The sequence below is a fragment of the Citrus clementina genome, unplaced genomic scaffold (assembly GCF_000493195.1).
Source record: "Citrus clementina cultivar Clemenules unplaced genomic scaffold, Citrus_clementina_v1.0 scaffold_6, whole genome shotgun sequence".
Classification (NCBI taxonomy): domain Eukaryota; kingdom Viridiplantae; phylum Streptophyta; class Magnoliopsida; order Sapindales; family Rutaceae; genus Citrus; species Citrus x clementina.
In genome coordinates, this window is record NW_006262139.1 from 12,732,507 (window position 1) to 12,754,573 (window position 22,067).

Genomic DNA, 22,067 nt, shown 5'->3' on the forward strand with positions numbered 1-22,067 from the left:
TAGCTGCTTTCCACTTAGGATCAGATAATGCTTCAGAGGTGGTGGATGGTTTTAGGCTGTTATGATTGGCAATGAAAGCCTTTGGCTTGAATATCCCAACCTTAGCTCTGGTGATCATTATATGTATAGATACGAGTGGTTTAAATTGAGTTGATGGTAATAAATGTTGTGTTTGAATTGGTGCAGAAAGTGGATTTTGTTGATTTGGTAATAAAGATGATGTTGTATGTCTAGTTGGCTGTGTGGAAGAATTTAGATCAAAAGCTGGTTGTGTGGGTGATGAGCAATGAAGTGAGTCAGTAGGAAGGGTATCTGATGGTGAGGAAACAACTGGTGTATTGTGAGAGGAATATAGAGGAGAATGATGGTCATTATCAGCTGTATTAGTTTCAAGAGTATCTTGATTGCTGTTGGAAACTAGAACTGTATAACGTTTGAGGAGATTATACTAAAAATCTGATGATTGATTTTTATATGAAGAAACATGAAAGAGTGATGAATATGAAAAAAAAGTTTCATCAAACAAAACATGACTAGCTATATAAATTCTACCATAGAGATGTAAGCATTTGTAGCTTTTATGTAAAGGACTATATCCCAGAAAAACACATTTGGATGTATGAAACTAAAACTTGTGTTTATTGTACTTTCTAAGGAAAGGAAAACATGAACAACCAAAGACTCTTAGAAACTTGTAATCTGGTGAAAGTTGAAATAGAGATTCATATGGAGATTTCACGCACAATGCAGGAGTAGGTAGTCTATTTATAATATAGGTTGTTGTATGAAAAGAATCCCACCAAAATTTAAGAGGCATGGTAGCTTGTGCAAGTAAGGTTAATCCAAGTTCAGTGATGTGTCTGTGTTTCCTTTCCACTAAGCCATTTTGATTGTGAGTATAGGGACATGAGTGTCTGAATTGGATTCCCTCTGTAGGAAGATAGTTAACAAAATATCTGAATTCCCTTTTCTAATCAAATTGAAGACATTTAATGGATCTGTTGTTTAAAGACATGAATAGTTTCATCTTTTATTTTTAATGGAAATATCCAAGTGAATCTGGTGCAATCATCAACAAAACTTATATAATATCTATATCCTTGAGTAGAAATCACCGAAGCTGGTTCCCATAAGTCAGTGTGTAATATTTCTAAAGGGAACTTTATTTTTGTATTAGTTACAAAAAAGTGTAATATGTGCATTTTTCTCATCTTACAAGCATCCCAAGAGTCAAAGGTTCTATTTCTATTGATAGTCTTAACAGATGAACATGTTTTGATTACATGATTTAAGACATGAGAAGATGGATGACCTAACCTTTGATGTAAGAGATACTTAACAAATACTCAGAATTTATACAAGGAACTGTTGTAGTCTGTAAGCAGCTGGTTTTATTTTTGAAATCAGAACTAACAATTGAAAACATTGAAAGAGAAGTTAATGTCTCGGTTGACTCAACATTAGCAATATAACTCTGACCAGATGATGTGAGTAGAGTTTTATTAGAAGAAACCAATAGTAATCTTTAGAGACCTTTTTCAGCCTTGCTCTGCAATATTACCACATTCTTCATCTTATCCTTCACAAAATAGAATTTGTCAGTGAATTCAATCACAGTATTATTATCTTTGGTAAGTCTGGATATACTAATAAGGTTTTTGGTGATTTGTGGTACTAGAAGCATGTCATTAAGCTTAAGTGTTGACAAGGTATTATCTTTGGTTTCATGCATTTTCAGAACTGCACTGCCTAAGTGTGTTATGCTTAAACCAGCACCATTACCAACAATGAGCTTAGAAGTACCTGCAAAACTTTCAGTGACATGCATATTGTTCATGTCATTTGTCAAATGATGTGTAGCTCCATTGTCCAGGTACCAGTTTGTATCAGATGGTCCCTCCATGTTAGCCAGATATGCAGCTTTTGGATTTCTATTTGGTGGTGGTCTGTATACTCCAGAATTAATGAACTATGTAAATTTCCAGCAGATATTTACAGTATGTCCAGTCTTGAGACATATTTGACAGGTTGGTTTAGAACTATTCCACTGAGGCTTGATCTGTCTATGTGATCTGCCATTATTATAGCCTCCATTACCAGCATTTGGATTCTAATTGCCTCCTCCACCTTTGATTATCACCTTGATAAGCTTTGTATTGAGGATCTCCATTACCAGCAAATCCATATCCAGAGCCTCTATAACTTTCTTTGTAATGATTAGTTCCAAATCCTCCATTATTACTAGTATTATATCCATAACCACCAAAGTTTTTACCATAAGACACATTTCCTTTCTTAAATCCTCTATTTAGAACAAGATTAGCTTCAAAATTCTGTTTCACATCTGCACCAGCAAGCATTTGAGCTTGTTGCTCAATCTTGGTTTCTTGAGTTAAAAGCATGGCATAAGGCTCATTAACATTCATCTTTCCAACACCTACTTGTCCAGTGATATAAGTGGTAACATAATTATATTATGGTCCCAAACTAGAGAGTATATGTAGAATTAAATCATCATTGCTTAAAACACTTCCTGCTGCAGCCATGTTATCAGCTATAGTTTTCATTTTAATGAAGTAATTATTTATTTTCAAATCATCTTTCCTAGTTGAGTTCATCATGTATCTCAGATGTAAAAGTCTAGATTTAGAAATTAAGCGAAATTGTGTTTCAATTGCTTTCCACACCTCAAGAGAAGTTTCCAAATTAAACATTAAGCTAATAATACCTTCACTCATTGACGAGAGTAGCCATCCAAGAAGCACTTGAGCTTTGTGATCTCCAAGTTATAAATTCTGGATTCTCCACAGATCTGCTATCATCACCAATCCTTTAAGCAATGTGAGATGGAGGTGGAGTGGTTGAATCATCTATGAACTTTTCAAGTCTGTTACCACGAATTGAAGCCAATACTTGAGATCTCCATATCAGAAAATTGGATTAATCAAGCTTAACTGGAGTGGTGAACGTAAAAAAAGAAATTGCTAAGTTAACAATTGTGTTATGAACTAGAGCTGATGATGAAGCAAGATTTACTGATGCCATTATTTGGCTTGGATTTGATACCCAGTTGAAGATTGAAAAAGATGTTTGGTTACTTAGAAAATAAGAGAAAGTGAAAGAGAATTAAGAAACAGATCTGAGAAATTTCTAGTATTTCATTAATCAAAATGCACACGTAATGTGTGGTGAAATATTTCTTATATACAAGTGTTGAAGCTCAACTGGATTTCTGTTATTACTAACTAAAACTATTAACAAACTATATTAAGCAGAATATAACAACTTCAACTAATTAATCACATGTACACATAATTTCATAATCACTAGGCATGATGTGGCATGCCACATCATCAACGTGTAACTGATTGATACTGCTACTATCGTCCTCTGCTCTGCTGACTACACTACAAGAGTGAGCTTCCTTGACACCTTATAAGCTCAATCTTAGTCTTTAATCGATCATGTAACACAAGCCAGAACAAGATGCGAATACACTGAGGAACTTGCCAACTCCAAGCTAAACTCCAGATCTGATCCTATGTGCTTTGACTGTAATTAGAGATTACACGATATGTAGACTTGATTGTAAAACACCCTTTGTGGATTTTTCCTAGTATACTTTGTCGTCACCTCTTTGATTCGTCAGCGGTTCAAATGATGCAATTCTACGAATAATATTATTAGGTAATAAATGTCTAAAAATATCTTACTTCTAGTTACCATTATTATCTATAAAATCAACATCCACAGTGTTAATAATATTATAAAAATTAAGACTCACGGTATGAAACATCAGGGGCTTATCTTGTGAAACTAAACAGTCCCACGAAAACTGAACCTTTTTGTTGTTCCCTATATTCCAACGAGTTCCTACTAGCGTGTCATTCAAACCTTCCCAATAGATTTCCACAAATGAGAGCCATATATCATCAGCAATATAGAGGGCAATTTTTAATGATCCAAGCCATATTTAATAAGCAATACTTGAGCCTAAAGTTCGTTAGTGAAGAGATAAGACCCCAATCCACTTCCATCAGAAGAGCTCTATTCATCTTTCCAAGGTTCTTAAACCCCAACCCACGACAAACTTTTGGTCGACTCATCTTATCCCAATTATCCGTACTTATCTTGCTGTCTGCTAGCTTCAACCCATATGAACTTTTTGCAAGCCTGATCAATTTTGGCTTTAACCCCTAAAGGGAGACTCGTCATTTGCATGGTATCTATGAGGACAACTTGAAACATAGACTGAGCAAGTGTGATTCTTCCAGCTAAGGATAGATATAAAGCATTCCATCTCGAAAGCCGTCTTTCCATTTTATCTACAATATCTTGGTAAGTGTCCTTGGAAACTAGAGAGTATAGGAGCGGTATACCTAGGTACTTACCAAGGTTCATGGTAATAGAAAAACCAAGTAGAGTACCAATGTTTTTAGCCTCTACCACAACCACATTCTCAAGACTTTTCTTTAGTCACTAGAAGCCTCGGCTAAAAACAGATCACAAGAACAAATAAGTGAGAGGGTGCCATTACGAGACAATTAATCGATTTCCACTCCTTCACTCTCAAAGCATCACTAATACTATGACTAAGCCTTTCAATACATATGACAAATTTATATAAAGATATGAGGACATCTAACTCTCCTAGAAGGACTAAAATCATCCGTAAGGTCACTTTCCCAAAGGACATTCATTCATGTGGTAGTAGTGCATTCTATTATAATGTGAACGAGCTTAGTAGGAATGCCTATTTCTAAGAGCCTCTCATGTATGAAGCTTTAACTGAGGCGTTCATAAGCTTTTTCTAAATCCACTTTTGATCGCCATTTGACCCCGTATTCTAGATTTTTTTCGCATTAAATAGACAACCTCTTGAACCACAATAATATTTTCGATAATATACTGCTAAGGGACAAAGCTAGTTTAGTACGGGCTAATTAACTGAGAGAGGATAGCTTGCAAATGATAAGCAACTATCTCAGTAATTGTTTTGTAAACTACAGTGCATAAGCTAATAGGGCAATATATTTTCAAGCTAATAGGGCTGTCAGTCTTTGGGATAAGAACCAAAAGGTTTCTATTAATCTCCTTAGGGAGGTGATCGCTACTAAAAATATCATGAAGAAAATAGCAAACAGAGGGACAAATATTGTTCCATTGAGACTGATAGACTATTTCGTGAAAACCATCAATACCAAATGGTTTTAGAGGCTTTATACTAAAAGTTGTATTTCTAATCTGTTAGATTTATTTCTAACATTCTGTGGACTGACATAAATCATTCTAATTTTTTTTCTATATTTTATTGAATTAATACGTGACTAATGTCAACTATTAAGGAGCAATTTTGACAGACTCATTTATTAAGTGATCAAATATTGTGTTAATGAGTCTGATTTTGACATACCCTATATAGTAACATATTATGGACAAATGTAATCCTTAATTGTGTTATTTTAGCTCATAATGAGATAGACAATTTTGTATTAACACATTAACGGTCCTTGCGCTCAACTACAGTGTTTAAGTGACTTCAGCCCATTGAAGTTTACTGTTCATGAATTTGTGGCATGAGTGCAGTGCACTTCTCTCCATTCCTCTCCCATGTGTACGTATGTAGTGAATTTTGAGAGAAGCACGAATCTTGAGCTAAAGTGAAGGAAGCAAAAATTCAGAAGCTAGATCAAGTCTGTAGCAACTCAGTAGAAGCTCCATAACAAGCTTTCAAGTTCAGATTCATGGATGATAAAGGTAAATCTCGAAATTTTACCTAAGGCATGTGTTTACTTGGAAATGCAAGATTAAGGGTATAAAGCTCGTATTTATTTCAATAATTGGTATTAGAGCCCATGGTTGTGCATTTTCTTGTAAACCATGGTCGATTTGTTGATGAACTAAACTTATCTAACTCATGGAATTTTTTTCTTAATTTCGAATTTTTTGATTTTGGCCATATTTGAGCAAATGGTTGTTGAATTATACAACAGTAATGATTTTGGAGTAAAAATATATTTTTTTCATAATTTTTTTGTGGCCAAAATTGGGAGGTATGAATAAGGTTACTGTAGCTCACTATAACTATACTGTAGAACCATCCGGAGGTTTAAGATGACATTGTAAGGATAATATCATTGGGATCTCTAAACTTTACAAAATGTCGTTATTGCCCAATATATTTGCAAAATATTCATAATGGTCCTCGATCGAAGGTCAATATGGTAAAATATCATTTGGTCCCTTGAGTTTTGGGTAAATTATATTATAGCCCAAAAATTTTATTTATTTTATTTGCAGTTTGGGTGAAAAGTTTTAATATTTAAACCAGTAACCATAATTCTGAACAGTTTTTATTTTAGTCTAAAATTCTTACAATTTTTGGCAATTTTTCATAATTTTAAATTTGGAATAATCTATCATTGTTGGATGTTATGGGCATTGCATTCATACATTTTATTGAGGCATATAGATATTTTATTTTGATTTAATATATTGGTAGAAATTTTATTTGTATTTGATAAAGTTTATTTAGTCTCAATTTTGTTAATGTATGAAATATATATATGATGCAAAACTACAATTTACAGTTATTATGTATCTACCTATCGTAGGACCAATCATGATGAATTATTTGGTGTTTTGCAATTAAATGCCCATTTATAATTATTAATTATGGATTATGTGATGGATTGTTATTGATATTACTGAGATCTATACGGGTGATGATATTGTCCTGCCAGCAAATCACCACTTGGTAGGATGCTTGAGTAGATAAAGAGATTTGGTAGGTATTTTCTACCGAGTGGCTTAATTACCCTGTCAGTAATAAGTTAATGTTAATGTTGTATTCAACTTGTCTGGTTTATCTTTAGGATTAGAGCACTCCTATATATTGTTAAAGGATGCCTAACATATTGTGTTGTTATTGCAGGAACTTAGAATAAATAGTCATTGATTATAGCATGATTTTGTTTTTTGCATGCTTGATAATTTTTTTTGTTATTGATTCCTCAACTCTAGATATTCTTTCTTTTCTCCAAATTGCCTCCATTAAGTCTTTAAATGGGACAAATTACAGGGACTAGCATGAGTCCGTTGTGTTTTATTTGTCTGCATTCAATAGAGACTTGGCATTAAGAGTAGATGAACCAGCCAAGCCTATATATAAGAGCATTGTTGTTGAAAAAGTTGAGTGGGGAGCTTGGGATGAATCTAATAAACATTGCTTGGACATAATGAAATACACCATTGATAGAACAACTAGAGATAAGATCCCTGCATGTGACAAGGCCAAAGATTACTTGGCAGTTGTTGGAAGAACTTTCAAGAAGATAGATAAGGCAGAAAATGATAACTATATGAGGCTGCTTGCTAATACCCAGTATGATGGTGTTTCTAGGGTGAGAGAGCATGTCTTTAAGATGACCAGTTACCATAAGACGTTGAAAGACATGGATGCCCATTTGGCTGATGACTATCTGGTCTTCTAAATTCTTGAATCCATTCCACCACAATTTGGCAATTTGAGAAGCCAATACAACACTCAGAGAGACACTTAGAGAATCAATTAGTTGACTGCTTATGTCGTTTAAGAAGAGGAATCATTGAAGAAGGGGAAATCTCACACTGCCATGGCAACTACTTAAGAGAGTGGTAGTGTGAAGAAAAACTCTTCAAAGGGCAGCAATAAGTTTTTCAAGAAGAAGAAGTTTGGAAAGAAAGCTTCATATGGTAATTCTTCTACCACTTCAGGTTCCATTTTTGAGGGCTTTAAAGGAAAGTGCCACTTTTGTAAGAAACTTGGGCAGAAGAAAGCTAATTGTAAGGGATTCAAAGCATGGTTTGAAAAGAAAAATATTCTTGTAGCTTTTGTGGGCTCTGAATCTAATCTTGTTGATGTGTCTTCTGATACTTGGTAGTTGGATACTGGTACAACCATTAATACAATGAACTCCTTACAGGAATTCAGAAGAAGGAGGGAGCCCAATGAAGGGCAGTTGATAGTTCACATGACCAATGAAGTGAAAGCCAGAGTTGAAAGCATATGCGTTGTCAGACTACATCTAGCCACATGCAATTTTTTAGATCTATTAGATACAACTTATATTTATTCTATTAGGAGAAACTTGATATATGTATCTGTTTTGAATAGATGTAGCTATACTTTTCATTTTGGTGACAAAAAAGTTTATTTATTCCACAATTCAGAGCTAGTTGGTTCTGACACTCTATATGATGGCTTATATATGATTTATTTATTTTCTCGTGTTGTTGAATCATCATCCAATGTTCATATTATGAATGTTGTTAACTCTAATCGTGCTAAGGTTGATGAAAATTCCTCTATGTTGTGGCATAAACGGTTAGGTCACATTTCTAAACAGAGGATGGAAAGACTCATTAAAGATGACATCCTTCATAATTTAGATTTCTCTAATTTTGACACTCGTGTTGATTGTATCAAAGGCAAACTTACTGCCAAAACTAAAAAAAAAAAGAATTCGAAAAAGTCAACAGGCGTTTTAGTTGGTACATACAGACATCTGTGGGCCATTTACTCCTATTACAATTGCAAGTTATAAGTACTTAATCACATTCATCGATGACTTTTCTCGTTATGGTCATGTTGAACTTTTTACTGAAAAGTCTAAATCTTTATTTGCGTTTCAAGCCTTTAAGGCTAATGTTGAGCTCCAAAAGGGCAAGAAAATTAAAGCAGTAAGATCAGATAGAAGTGGTGAGTACTATGAGCAATATGATGAAACTGGGCGTAATCCTAGACCTTAAGCTCGATTTCTTCAGGAATGTGGAATAGAAGCTTAGCACACAATGTCTGGGACTCCTAAATATAATGGAATTGCATAAAGAAGAAATCATACCCTTTTTGACATGGTGTGGTGCATGCTAAGTAACTCCACCTTACCAGATTTTTAATGGGGTGAAGTCTTAAAAATTACAGCTTACATTTTGAATCAAGTACCCAGTAAGTGGGTGCTCAAAACTCCTTATGAATTGTGGTCAGGGAAGATACCGAGTTTTAGTCATTTTCATTTCTGGGGATGCAGAGTAGAAATGGGGCATTATAATCCACAATCAAGGAAACTTGATCAAAAAATCATTAGTGGTCATTTTATTAACTATTATATAGGATTAAAGGGTCCTAGATTTTATTGTCCTTCCCAAACTACTAGAATTATTGAGTTTGATCGTGCCATTTATTGTGAGGATGATCACAATGGTGGGAGTTCTGAACCTCGCAATCTTACATCAAGAGAAGAACATTGGTTTTGCCTATTCCATCTTTCCTGACTTTTGCAATGAGATTATCACATATTGATGTTTCTTCTATTGATCTTGAACATCATCATGATATGGAGCCTATGACTGTAGAAGATGATGTTACTGATGTGCAATTAAGGAGATCAGAGAGGGTTATGAGACTTGTAATTCCTAATGATTATGTTGTTTATTTATAGTAATATGATTTTAATGCTGACTCGTCATCTGATCCTGTTACATTTCAAGAGGTTGTCAGTTGTTCAGAATCCTCATCTTGGATACATGCAATGCATGATGAGATGGCATCTATTTACTACAATGGGGTTTGAGATTTAGTTGAGTTGCCAGATGGATGTAGGCCAATTAGTTGCAAATGAGTTTTTAAAACCAAGAGAGATGCCAGAGGTCAGGTAGAGAGATACAAGGCCAGGCTTGTGGCTAAAGGTTTCAGTCAAAGAGAAGGCATTAATTACACAACAACTTACTACCCCGTTTCTACCAAAGACTCTTTTCGAATTATTATGGCATTGGTAGCTCATTTCAATTTAGTAATTGTATCATATGGATGTGAAGACAGCTTTTCTTAATGGGAGCTTGTCTCAAGATGTGTACATGGTGCAATCTGATGGTTTTGTTGAGCCTGGTAAAGAAAACATGGTGTGTAAACTTAAAAGGTCCATTTATGGACTTAAATAGGCATCCGGACAGTGGTATTTAAAATTTCATGACATTGTCACCTCTTATGAGTTCCAAGAGAATGTTGTTGATCAATGTATATACTTGAAGGTCAGTGGGAGCAAGTATATCATTTTGGTGCTTTATGTGGATGATATATTGCTTGCTGCTAATGACACTAATTTTTTACTTGAGACAAAACAAATGTTGTCATACAACTTTAATATGAAGGATCTTGGTGAAGCTCATTATGTATTAGGGATAGATATTCTTCGTGATAGATCTAGATGAGTTCTAGGATTGTCTCAAAAGATCTACATTGATCGTATTTTGAAAAAGGTTTATGGTGTGTTTATTTCATGGAATGAGGAATGAGAATGAAACCTATGTTTACTTGGCAAAATGTAATTTAAAAATGAGAATAAAATATGCGGGTCCCACACAATTTGGGAATAAGGAATGGGAATTCCATTCCCATGGGGAGGTTAGGAATGAAAATGTGGGAATGGAAATAGAATATAATAATAATAATATTATTATTAAATTTTATTAATTTTATTATTTCAGTTATTATTAATTATTGTTATTATTATTTTTATTAATATTATCATTATTAACATTTATTATTATTATTATTATTAAATTTTATTATTTTAGTTATTATTAATTATTGTTAATATTATTTTTATTAATAATAATAATAATAGTAATAACAACAACAATAATGATAATATTATTAATAATGATAAATTAATTATTTTTATTAATTATTAATATTATGGGTATTTTGGTAAATTGATTCTCATTCACATTCCTCATTCCCATTTATTTTGTCAAGTAAACACATTAATGGCATTGCAGCACATTCACATTCCCATTTATTTTTGCCAAGTAAACATTAAAATCTCATTCTCATTCTTAGCCCATTCCCATTCCATCTCATTCCCATTCCATGAAGTAAACGCACCATTAATTTATAGTCTTGTGATCCTGAGAAAGCACTAATTTCAAAAGGTGACAAACTTTCCAAGTCTCAATATCCATATAATGATGTAGCCAAAGCTAGAATACAAATAGTTCTGTATGCATCAGTTGTGGGTAGTTTGATGTATGCTCAAGTCTGTGCTCGCCCTGATATTGCTTTTTCGGTGGGAGTACTTGGGAGATACCTAAGCAATCCTGGATATGAACATTGGAATACTGCAAAGAAAGTACTCAAATATTTGCAAGCCACTAAAGATTTTGCATTGACATATCAGCAATCTGACTATTTGAATATAATTGGGTATTCTGATGCTAATTTCGCAGGGTGTTTGGAAGATAAGAAATCCACATCTGGTTACATCTTTATGACGACATGAGGAGCTATATCATGGAAATGTGTCAAGCAAACACTTATAGCTTCTTCAACAATAGAGGCAGAATATGTAGCATGTTTTGAGGCTACACGTCAAGCTTTATGGATGCATAATTTTATCACAAGGCTAGCATCTGCTTTTCAATTTCATGTTTTTACGTTCGTTGGGAAAGAGATTATAACCACCTTATTGGTATTGGTTGTACTGAGGCCATTAAAAGTACACTGTGATAATTCTATAGCTGTTTCTTTCTCTCACAATACAGGGAGTTCCTCACGTTCCAAACACATTAATGTTAAATACTTATTTGTGAGAGAGAAAATTACTCTATCTTATGTATCAGTAAAGTACATACCTACATAGCTCATATTAGTTGATCCACTTATTAAAGTTTTAGCTCCAAAAGTATTTAGGAAGCATGTAACTCATATGGGATTATTTGAATCCACTTATATATGCAGAGTCAATGGGAGTTCTGGTTTGTATTATGGGTTGCAACTTAAATGAGATTATGTATCACTCATTTTGTTATCATGCATGCATATTGTTATGTGATATTGATATGTCATATATTGTGTACACATTTGGTTGCGTATGGCATTATATATACAGTGAGGATATTATGGTTTGAGACATTTTATTTAGTATCGATATGGACATTAAGGACTGAAACATTATAGCTTGGCTTCAATGTACTTTCTTAAGACAGTTTGTTTCAATCTCATTATGGTTATAAGAAAGCTCGACTTCCTTGAGACATCTTGGTATTAGTCTCATTATGATGAAAAATGAAGCTGACTTCTTGAGACAGTTTGATAGAGTCTCATTATGATTATGAAGAAGCGATGGTCTAGGAGACATTTGGTTTTTGTCTCATTTTGTTAGACATGTGTACTTTGTGGAAATGGGCATGTTGATCATATTGTCATGTTATTTCCATAATTATACTTATATACTACTACATAGTCACGTGTTTATAGGTGTCTTGTTATGTGGAGCATCCTGTCGGTGCACATATAACTTGGTATTTATAGCATATTTTGGACATATTTATGTTTTAGGTGGTTGTTCACATTTGACCTTCTGATATAGTCACATGTTGATTAATTCGGTTGTTTTTTAATTTTAATTTTATTTTAAATTTATCATTAGAATGATTTCTGTCGTTCAAGTGGGAGATTGTTAGATTTCTTTCTCACATTTTGTGTACTGGCATAAATCATTCTAATTATTTTCTATATTTTACATTAATACATGACTGATATCCAATATTAAGGAGCAATTTTGACAGACTCATTTATTAAGTGATCAAATATTGTGTTAATGAGTCTGATTTTGACATACACTAAATAGTAGTATATTATGGATAAGTATAATCCTTAATTGTGTTATTTTAACTCATAATGGAATGTGCAATTTTGTACTAACACATGAGGGGTCCCTAAGCTCAACCATAATATTTAAGTGACTTCAATCCATTGGAAGTTTACTGTTCACGAATTTGTGGCATGAGTGCATTGTACTTCTCTCCATTCCTCTCCCGTGTGTACGCGTACAATGAATTTTGAAAAAAGACCGAATCTTGAGCTAAAGTGAAGGAAGTAAAAATTAAGAAGCTAGATCAAGGTTATAGCAACTCAGTAGAAGCTCTATAACAAGCTTCCAAGTTCAGATTCATGGGTGATCAAAGTAAATCTCAAACTTTTACCTAAAGCATGTGTTTACTTGGAAATGCAAGATTAAAGGTATAAAGCTTGTATTTATTTCAACATACTCTCGATATTACCGATAGGTCCTTGAAGCATCTGAATCATTGTATCATCAATAACAGGGAAGCAACCCATGAAAGGGTAGGACTGAAAATCATTATCATTCAGTTCATACAAATATGAAAAGAAATGGACAACGTGTTTTTTATAGCCTCACTATCAAAGAGACATTGCCTTATATCATCCCTAATATCTGTAATTGATTCATTCTTCTTCTAATGAGAGTTTTTTTATTAAAGAAAGTAGTGTTACGGTCCCCATTAAAGGTCCAATCCTTGCTGGGCTTCTGGTGCCAAAGAATTTTTTCTTGTGTAAAGACTTCTTCAAGCTCTTTTTTTTTTTTAGTTTAATTTAAGATGGATAAGGCTTCTAGAAGTGCAGTTTTCCAGTGCTCTTTGAATGCCCTCTAGCCAAGCCAATAGTCTTCTTTTCCTACGAAAGATGTTGTCGAAAGATTTCTTGTTCCAAATAGAGACTTAACTAATGAAATTTTAAGCCACCTGAGAGTAAGACTCACTAGGGTTCCAAGATAGCTATCGAAAACGTTGTTGGTAAGCCAAACCATCTAAAACCGAAAAGGCTTAATTCTCGTCAACTTCTTTTAAACCTTATCAAACAAAACTAGCACAGGCCTATGGTTAAACTCAATTTTGAGAAGGTGCAAAATTATACTCTTAAAGAACTTGTGAAGCCACTTTTCATTACACACTGCTCTATCAAGGCTTTTAAATAAAGTTTTGCTATATCAGGTGAATGTTAAACCCTGAAAATATAGATAATGCAAACTGTATGAATGAAACCAATTATTAAATAAACCACAAATATCATTATTGGTAGAAGACCCCCCGCTTTTTTCCGATGCATATATGATAGAGTTGAAATCCCCTCGAACAAGCCAAGCGCTATGCATTGTGTTAATGAGTCTCCTAAGATGATCCTAAAGCCATTTTCTAAGAGACGGAACAGGGCTAGCATAGACAGTAATAATCCATGAAAGAATGTCATTATTATTTTAGACTTTGAAATGGATAAATTGTTTATGGTTCAGCACAATTTCCATCTCAAAGAAATCCTTCCATAAAAGCCAAATTCCCTCTAGAAAAAATCGATAGCTTCCAACTCTATGAGATTTCTCGAAGCCTCTCCTCTTGATAAAGACATTTGCTTTATGTCCATTAATTTTAGATTCCAATGTAACAACTAAAGCCAGTTTATAACTTTTTACTAAATAGACAAGGGAACGATAGAACTCGTGCGAGGTTGCTCCCTAGACATTTCAAAACATAATTGATAAAGACATAAAGGTATGTATTAAAAAGAAAGGAAAACTTATAAAGACGACTTGAAGGCCTCTTGTTCCTAGTCAATGGCATTTTCATTCTCCTAAGAAATATCTACATTTGAAGAATCAGACTCATCTTCACTTTCTTCTATGTATTCACTGTCATCACCACCAACATCCATATTCTCAGCTCTAGTGTTAGGAAGATCACCTGAAGGTTTCACCAAAAGGCCATATGCATTATGACTATTTCCATTATAAGAGAGGACTAAAAAAGTAGTATAAGTGAGATTGTTAATGGTGTTCATCTCTGTGGCAAAAGAGACAACCGTATGGTTTGTGCGATTTAAGCTAGCTGGAGCTAAGGTGGGCAAAACTAGGTTAGAAAGGTTTGCATGGTTTTTGGTAATGTTAAATAGGGTACATGGGCTTTGCATGGTTGAGGGCATAATGTTTTTTAAATGGTGAGCCATATTGAAATCGTTATTAGAAAATTACCATATGTCAAGGGGCTAGAGTTTTGGTTTTGTGGGGGCTGTTTCTTATTAATGCATGTTTTTAGGGATAGATGTGTGTCTAAATTAACAGTTTGTTGGTATACCGGTACTTAATAAGGAAATAGAGGATTCCTTATTATTGTCGTACTTTGGCATCCTCTCATTAACACTGGCCAATATTTGAAAATGGAATTCCTTGCAAAAAATCTCTTAGCCTTTCCTTTTCCTCCACCACCATCCAAGGACCAAACTTTAGGTTGTTTTGATTTGATGAGATAAGAAAAATTTTGGTGAAAACCATCACCTATATCCCAGGATTATTCATGTTGTATCACCAAGAATCAATAACAAAATTAATCGAAAGCGTACATGAATTCATAACGCTTAATTCCCCTCTAGAGTAGTGTGGTTGGTCTTCCAGATCTAAATGTTCTCAAGAATGTCCTTTAGTTCTCTCTGCGCTTTCTCTCTGATGATGGGATGTCAATAGAGAATAGAAAGATACGTGTGACTTGAGGACCATAACTACTTATATAGACAACTTTTTCCTGCTGTCACTGGGTATTCCTAATTTTGTCCATCATAGAATTAAAATATTATTAGGTCTCTACACATTAAAGGCCCATACACTATTAGATACATTAAAGTCCATAATATCAAAAACCTAAATAGATCACTTTTAATTCGGTTTAATCTTATATGACAGTCTGCAACACATAATTATTCACATATAAGTCCAACGTTGGATTAAGGATCCAACAATATTGGATTAAAAATCCAACATAATTAGCACTTCCGACTACCTTATTCTTCAACTTACCAAAATCGTTTTTTGCAACGACATATTCCAACCCTCCTATGTTATATTCATCGACTGCTCGATCAGGGTATAAGACCTTCCTATGGCGATATTTTCCATATTGAAAATAGATATTAAGGAGACTATCATATTCCACCTTCTGAATTTTTCCATCAGAAAGAATTAGGAAACAAGCGACTCATTTAGAGTGACTTCAACCGTAAAGCAAACAAACTTCTCTCTTTTAGCTGACTGAGTTTTATAATTAATTCCAATGACTGGACCAATGATTTGACCAAGCATCCGAAGAATTCTTTTATAATAATAATGAAGAGTCATACCATGGCAATTGGATCCAAGCAACAAACAACTCGATTTATTCTTTAAATCCATTAAAATAAAGAGTCCACAGTTGCACGGCAAGGTAGTGTCCCATAACTGTCAAGGGACCACGTGCTAGATCTAGTCTAGATTTACCCTCTGTTTTGAATCAAACAAAGAAAAAGTCATTTTTAAGATAATAATGAACAAGTCTAAAGTTAAGCTCAAAATTGCTTCCAATCAATTACAAAGTGCTTTATACCCAATGTGCCGTCCCAATAATTTGACAACCACCGCATTTTTGCTATAGCTTGATCAGTTGAGTATGGATTCTTTGTGAAATGGAAATGGATGGTATATTGTCAGTGCTTTCTATATCAATGTCTTCTCAATAAAAAAGCAGATCATCTTCACGGCCAATAAACTCCTCTTTAACTGCCTTTTGTGATTCTATTAACTTGTCTTTAAAGGAAAGATGCTCAGGATTATCGCCATAATCTCCTAAGCCCTAAACTTCATTTTTTTGGTCTATTGATCATCGTTCAATGGCAGAGAGGGTTCCTTCACGAGAATTATCTTCCCGTTCTCAAGTACAAAATACAATTGAAAATTACTCCAATTAGACAATAAGAGAAGAAAAGCTGCATGATTTAGAAGAAATAAATAACACAACCAAGACTGGAAATAGTTACAATCATGGTAGTATTATTAGAACCTATCCAAACAAAATTTCTAATCCAACCGAAAAGTTTCCTAAGCAAAGAACAAGGCCATTGATAAATTGAAAAACTATGTAAAAGCATTGCCTAAATTACTAACTGAACTAGTTGCAACCTCGTTGCCATTGATAGGAGCTAATTATCCATCCAACTCTCCAGTATAGCTTGGACTTTATCAAGACATTGAAGTTGCTGCTTTCTTGGAATACCATGAAAATCGGTATTCGCATATGAGAAAAAGGAGTTGTTTGATACAATTTAAAAGTGTTTAATTTACTCCCAAATATAAGAGTACCTAGTTATATTATATCTCAATGAGTTTGAGGTCGATCTACAGAGAAAATATTTAATTTGTTTATTTTAGTTTATCTTAAAAAAGTGAAAATAAAATTTAAATATATGCAACTTAATTTAAGCAAAATTATCAAATTAAATTAGTTGGGGTTATGGATCAACTTTTAGTAGTAAATACAATTTAATAAATTATTTTTATTTTTTATTTTATTGCCCCAATGATTAATTGTATAAATTACAATTATTTTCCCAATAATTTTATTATGGATTAAGTACTTAGTGTGCCAAAATTTAACTTGTGTACAATAAGTCAAAATACCATTTTACCATACTTTATACTAAGATATTAAGAATTCATTGTGTCAAGCCCTATGTTTGTCTACAATAAATAAAAATTTTCAAATATAAAATATGGATAAAACTAGATGGAAAATAATTTAATTTATATAATTAAAAATAAAATTTGATTAAATAATATATTTTTACTAAGAGTTTCACCTTCTCCTAACTATTAGTATTTAGCTAAATATATTTGAAATAAAGGGAATTATTAAAATTAAAAAATTTAAAAAAAAGTATTTGAAAATTGAAAATAAAACTAATTTTATTTATAGAAAAATATTACAAAGAGATATGAGAAGAAAAATTTGAGGGGAAAGAAGAGAAAAAAAGTGTGTAGGTGTGTTCCCCCCCCCCCCCCCCCTTCTCTATTTAAAGTTAATTATAAGTAAATAAAGTTAATTATATCTTAGCCATACATTTGTCCCACTAATAAACCATAAACCTAATTTAATCCAGTCATGCACATCCAACACATTCTACTAACAATTACCACATGTAACATGGTAAAAATTTATAATTTTACAATTACCACATTTACTTTGGTAAAAACTTATAATTTTACAACAAAAGTCGCGAATCCCTGTCGAAAATGACCTAACTTCTCGGACTTTCGAAATCCAAATTTGACATCCGTACACTTGTTTGGAGCCTCAAATTGTGTGAAATTATTATTTTTACCAAATAAACACATAAAAATCAAATATTTAGAAAACTAATTAGAAATTCACAATATGTTACATAATCACAAACGTAAAGTATAATATAAGCACAAAATAAATTTTTTATCCATTGATGAATATACAATTTTTAACACTAATCACTATTCCCAAGAAAACCCTTAAGAAAATCCATCCACCCAATGAGAGTCGTTGGAACTATAGAAGAAAGATGATTTTTCTTTACTTCAAGAGGCCTATTTGCTTGTCTGACTGAGTATAAAATTACAAAATTGCTTCATCTTCTAGATTTTTTTATTTATTTTTGGTTTTTATCAAAATGTACTTTGAACTATACCTTTCAAATTGTAGCCAATTTTCCTAACTGCATGTTGTCTCCTTAGAGTGCGTGAAACTCATCACTACCTCGTAAGGGCATTGAGATTATAGCATGTTACACGAAAGCACTGCTTTCGTTTGAAGTGTGAGCTTTGAAACTGGTTTCCAGAAGATCAGATGTTATGTTGGTTTGACGTTGTGATGATATATGACATGTCGATTGGAGATCTTATAAGCTCGTATGACAATTCTGTTTTATTAGTTATTTTTTAATAAGTAAAGCAGATGTTCGTCACGTGCCTTCACGGATTCTATACGGCATTATTAGTTTTCGTTTTGAGCTTATGATTATCATGGAATCAACATGTGTCCGAGAGGTTGTTATTTTTTGTTATGGAAGTAGGAAAATCCTGGGTTTTGTTTATAACAAACCCAGAATATAGTTGAACTGAGAAGAGATCTTTCAAGAGTTTCTTGGGCGAGTATATATAGTCTTTAGAGAGGTGAAATTAGTGTGTGAAAAGCTTGTAACTTCATCTTTAAGCTTGTATCTTGTTCTCAGTGATTGAATAAAAAATGTTGCTCTGTTCTTCAGTGGATGTAGGCCATCTCTAGGCCGAACCACTATAAATTGTTGTTCTTTGCTTGCTGGTTTCTAATTTGTTTTTGTTTTTGCGTGATTAATTGTTGTTTCTATATCAAATATCAGAGAGTTCAGTGAGGTCTTGGGGATTCTTGGCTGGTTGATTTTCAATCAAGATTCAACACTTTCTCTAGAGTATTGTCACACAGCAAAGTCCGCCGTTACTTTTATATTATCTTATGTACTATTGGATCTAATTAATGATACATATTATTTTTATTAATGAAAATTTTTAATTATTTAAAAATATTATAACCAATTAACGAACTGGTTAGAAATGTTGTTTTAAGTTTAAAAAGAAAGAAAATAAAGATATGATAAAATATAATCTCTCTCTTTATCTCATAAAATTCACTCTTGATTTTATCTCTTATGTTCTTATATTTAAAATTGGATTCTTGTGTTTCAGTTCCCGAATGATTATATGAAAGAGATTCGGTAAGTTGTTCCTAATAAGTATTACTTATTCTATTGCACTTCAGTGCCAAAGAATCTGAACCGCTTTTTTTTAAAGTGATTTTATATTGAATCCTTATAAATTAAGTTGTATTGCCAAACTAGAATACTTTTATAGCAATAACAGTCTCCTTCTAAATCAAGTTTGGTATTGTGAAACTGTTAACCTAGGATTTTTTTTTTAATTAACTGTTGATAGGAATGGTAAACTTATCCCTCTAATTCAACTTTTTCTCTATTTATTGTCTTGAGTATTTGATAGGTAGGCTTTTAAATGTGTGCTGGATGGTTAAACTAGACAAAGAGTCATGAATTTTATGTTCTTTGTTGTACCATATCAAATCTTGCTTTGATGCTATTATGTATATAGTTATTACCTTACATGAATTGATGATCTTGCCCATTTATTATTGTAGTTTTTCCTTTTTCTTTTTATCATTTATGTTGCCTTATTTTGCTGAGTAATACGCCAATTAGTGTGTGATGTTTGCCACATCACACTACATGAATCATGATGCATCATTTTTTTGGATGCTAATAGATAGCAGCTATACATAACAGTTTGGTAACAGACAAAGATAAAAGGCAAAACTTACTGCAAGCCAATTCTTAATTTCAGTAGTAATTTCTTGTTAAAAAAAAGGCACTTTAATAATCATATTGTGCAATCAAAACATTTTTTTTGTTCATTATGTATATTGTTTCCTCATGTTCTATTATAAACACTGTAATTTTTTTAACAGTGTCAAGCTATTGCAAACACTGAAGAACTACGAAAATTCCCGTAGATGACAAGTTTAAATATTTTGAAGGTTTGCTTTTTTGAATTTTTGAAATTATTATTATTTATATTTTACAAACTCTTTCATGATTTTTTTAATATCTTTTGGTAATGAAAATTACTTGGTCGACCATATTGATATTTTGCTTTAATATGAATTTTTTCAAATTTCATGATGTATAGCTAAATAGAAGATGAGTTTCACTTTTGTACAATTTTGATGTATTTAGTGCGATTGTCATAAAATGGAAAATACAATCCTTTTATTTAACAAATGTGTTAGCCTATATGGCTATAAATATTGATTTTGATAATAACAAACCACATGTATTTATTAAGTAGAGATTTATGAATTGTGCTTTTATAATAAGAAAATGATGTTATGGAATTAAAGCATTTTGGACTAAAATGAAAGTAATTTCAAAATCTTTGATAGTGTTTTAAATTTCGGATTTGGACCTATTTGAACTATTTACATGTTTTTGGGTCATTCTATAATTTCACAAAGTTTGGGCGAAATCATAATTTTAGCAAGTTTTGGGATTAACGAAGCATTACTTAGAAATTCTGAAATTCGACTTATTTGTAAAGTTTCATAACGGTTTGGGCTATACTACAGTTTTATAAAATTTTGGGGTCAAACTAAAAATTTAAGAAACATTTCACTGTAGCAGGTTACTGTACCAAGCGGCTATCCGGATTCTGAAAATCAAAAATCCGGATACGGCAGTAAGCGTCTAGAACGAAAACGGCTTACCGGATTTCGTAACCGGCAAGCCGGATAGGCAAAATTCAAATTTTTACCTTAACGGTAACATAAATCCGGCTTACTGGATTCCATAAATGGCAAACCGGATACGTATGGAATGTGAGTAATGGCTAGTTTTTGAGCTCAAACTATAAGAACTCAAATCCAACTCATTTTGAAGCTCTCAAACAAGCAATAACAAAAAGCACACGAGATATCTTGAGCCTTTAAACTTGCGAACTATATACATTGAATCATTCATTGTTCTTCATCTTTGAATATCTACTCATTAAGTGAGTTTCATTGTAACTTTCATTTCTTCATTTCAATTGTAAGAATTTGAGTGTGTGAGACATTTGAGTGAAGAGATTGGGAGATAATTTCTTCGTTGTAAAGGTTTATTGACACCTCGAAGTCAATTGTAATCGGTTGAAGCCTCGGAAAGGCTTGGATAGTGAAATCCTCAAGTTTGGATTGCTTAGAGGCGTAGACGTAGGCGGGGATTGCCGAACCACATAAAAATCCGTGTGTTTGTTTCTCTTCTCCCTTACTCTTTAATTATTGTGCCTTTATTAAACTTATTGCTTTCAATTTTTATTAAGGCATTAGATTGTTTGTTGTGTGGATTTGCTAGGATAATTTTTAAATTTCCAATTCACGCCCCCTCTTGGGTTGCACACTTATATTTCATTTGGTATCAGAGCAAGATGCTCTTATTTAGATTTAACCATCTAGATCAATGGCAACTCAAAATGATTCCACATTTAGGGAAGGGCAATCCACCACTAGACCACCTTACTTTGATGGAAATGATTACCCATATTGGAAAACTAGAATGAGAATTTACTTGCAAGCCTTAGATTATGAGATTTGGAAAATCGTTAATGATGGTCATTTCATGCCTTTGACTAAAAATGAAGGAGGAGAAGATATTCCAAAACCTTCACGGGATTGGAATGATTTCGAAAAGAGAAAAGCTTCTCTAAATTCCAAGACCATGAATGCCTTGTTTTGTGCTTTAGATAAGAAAGAGTTTCATATAGTGTCTAGTTGCGAAAGTGCTAATGAGATTTGGCACAAACTTGAGGTTGTCTATGAAGGCACGA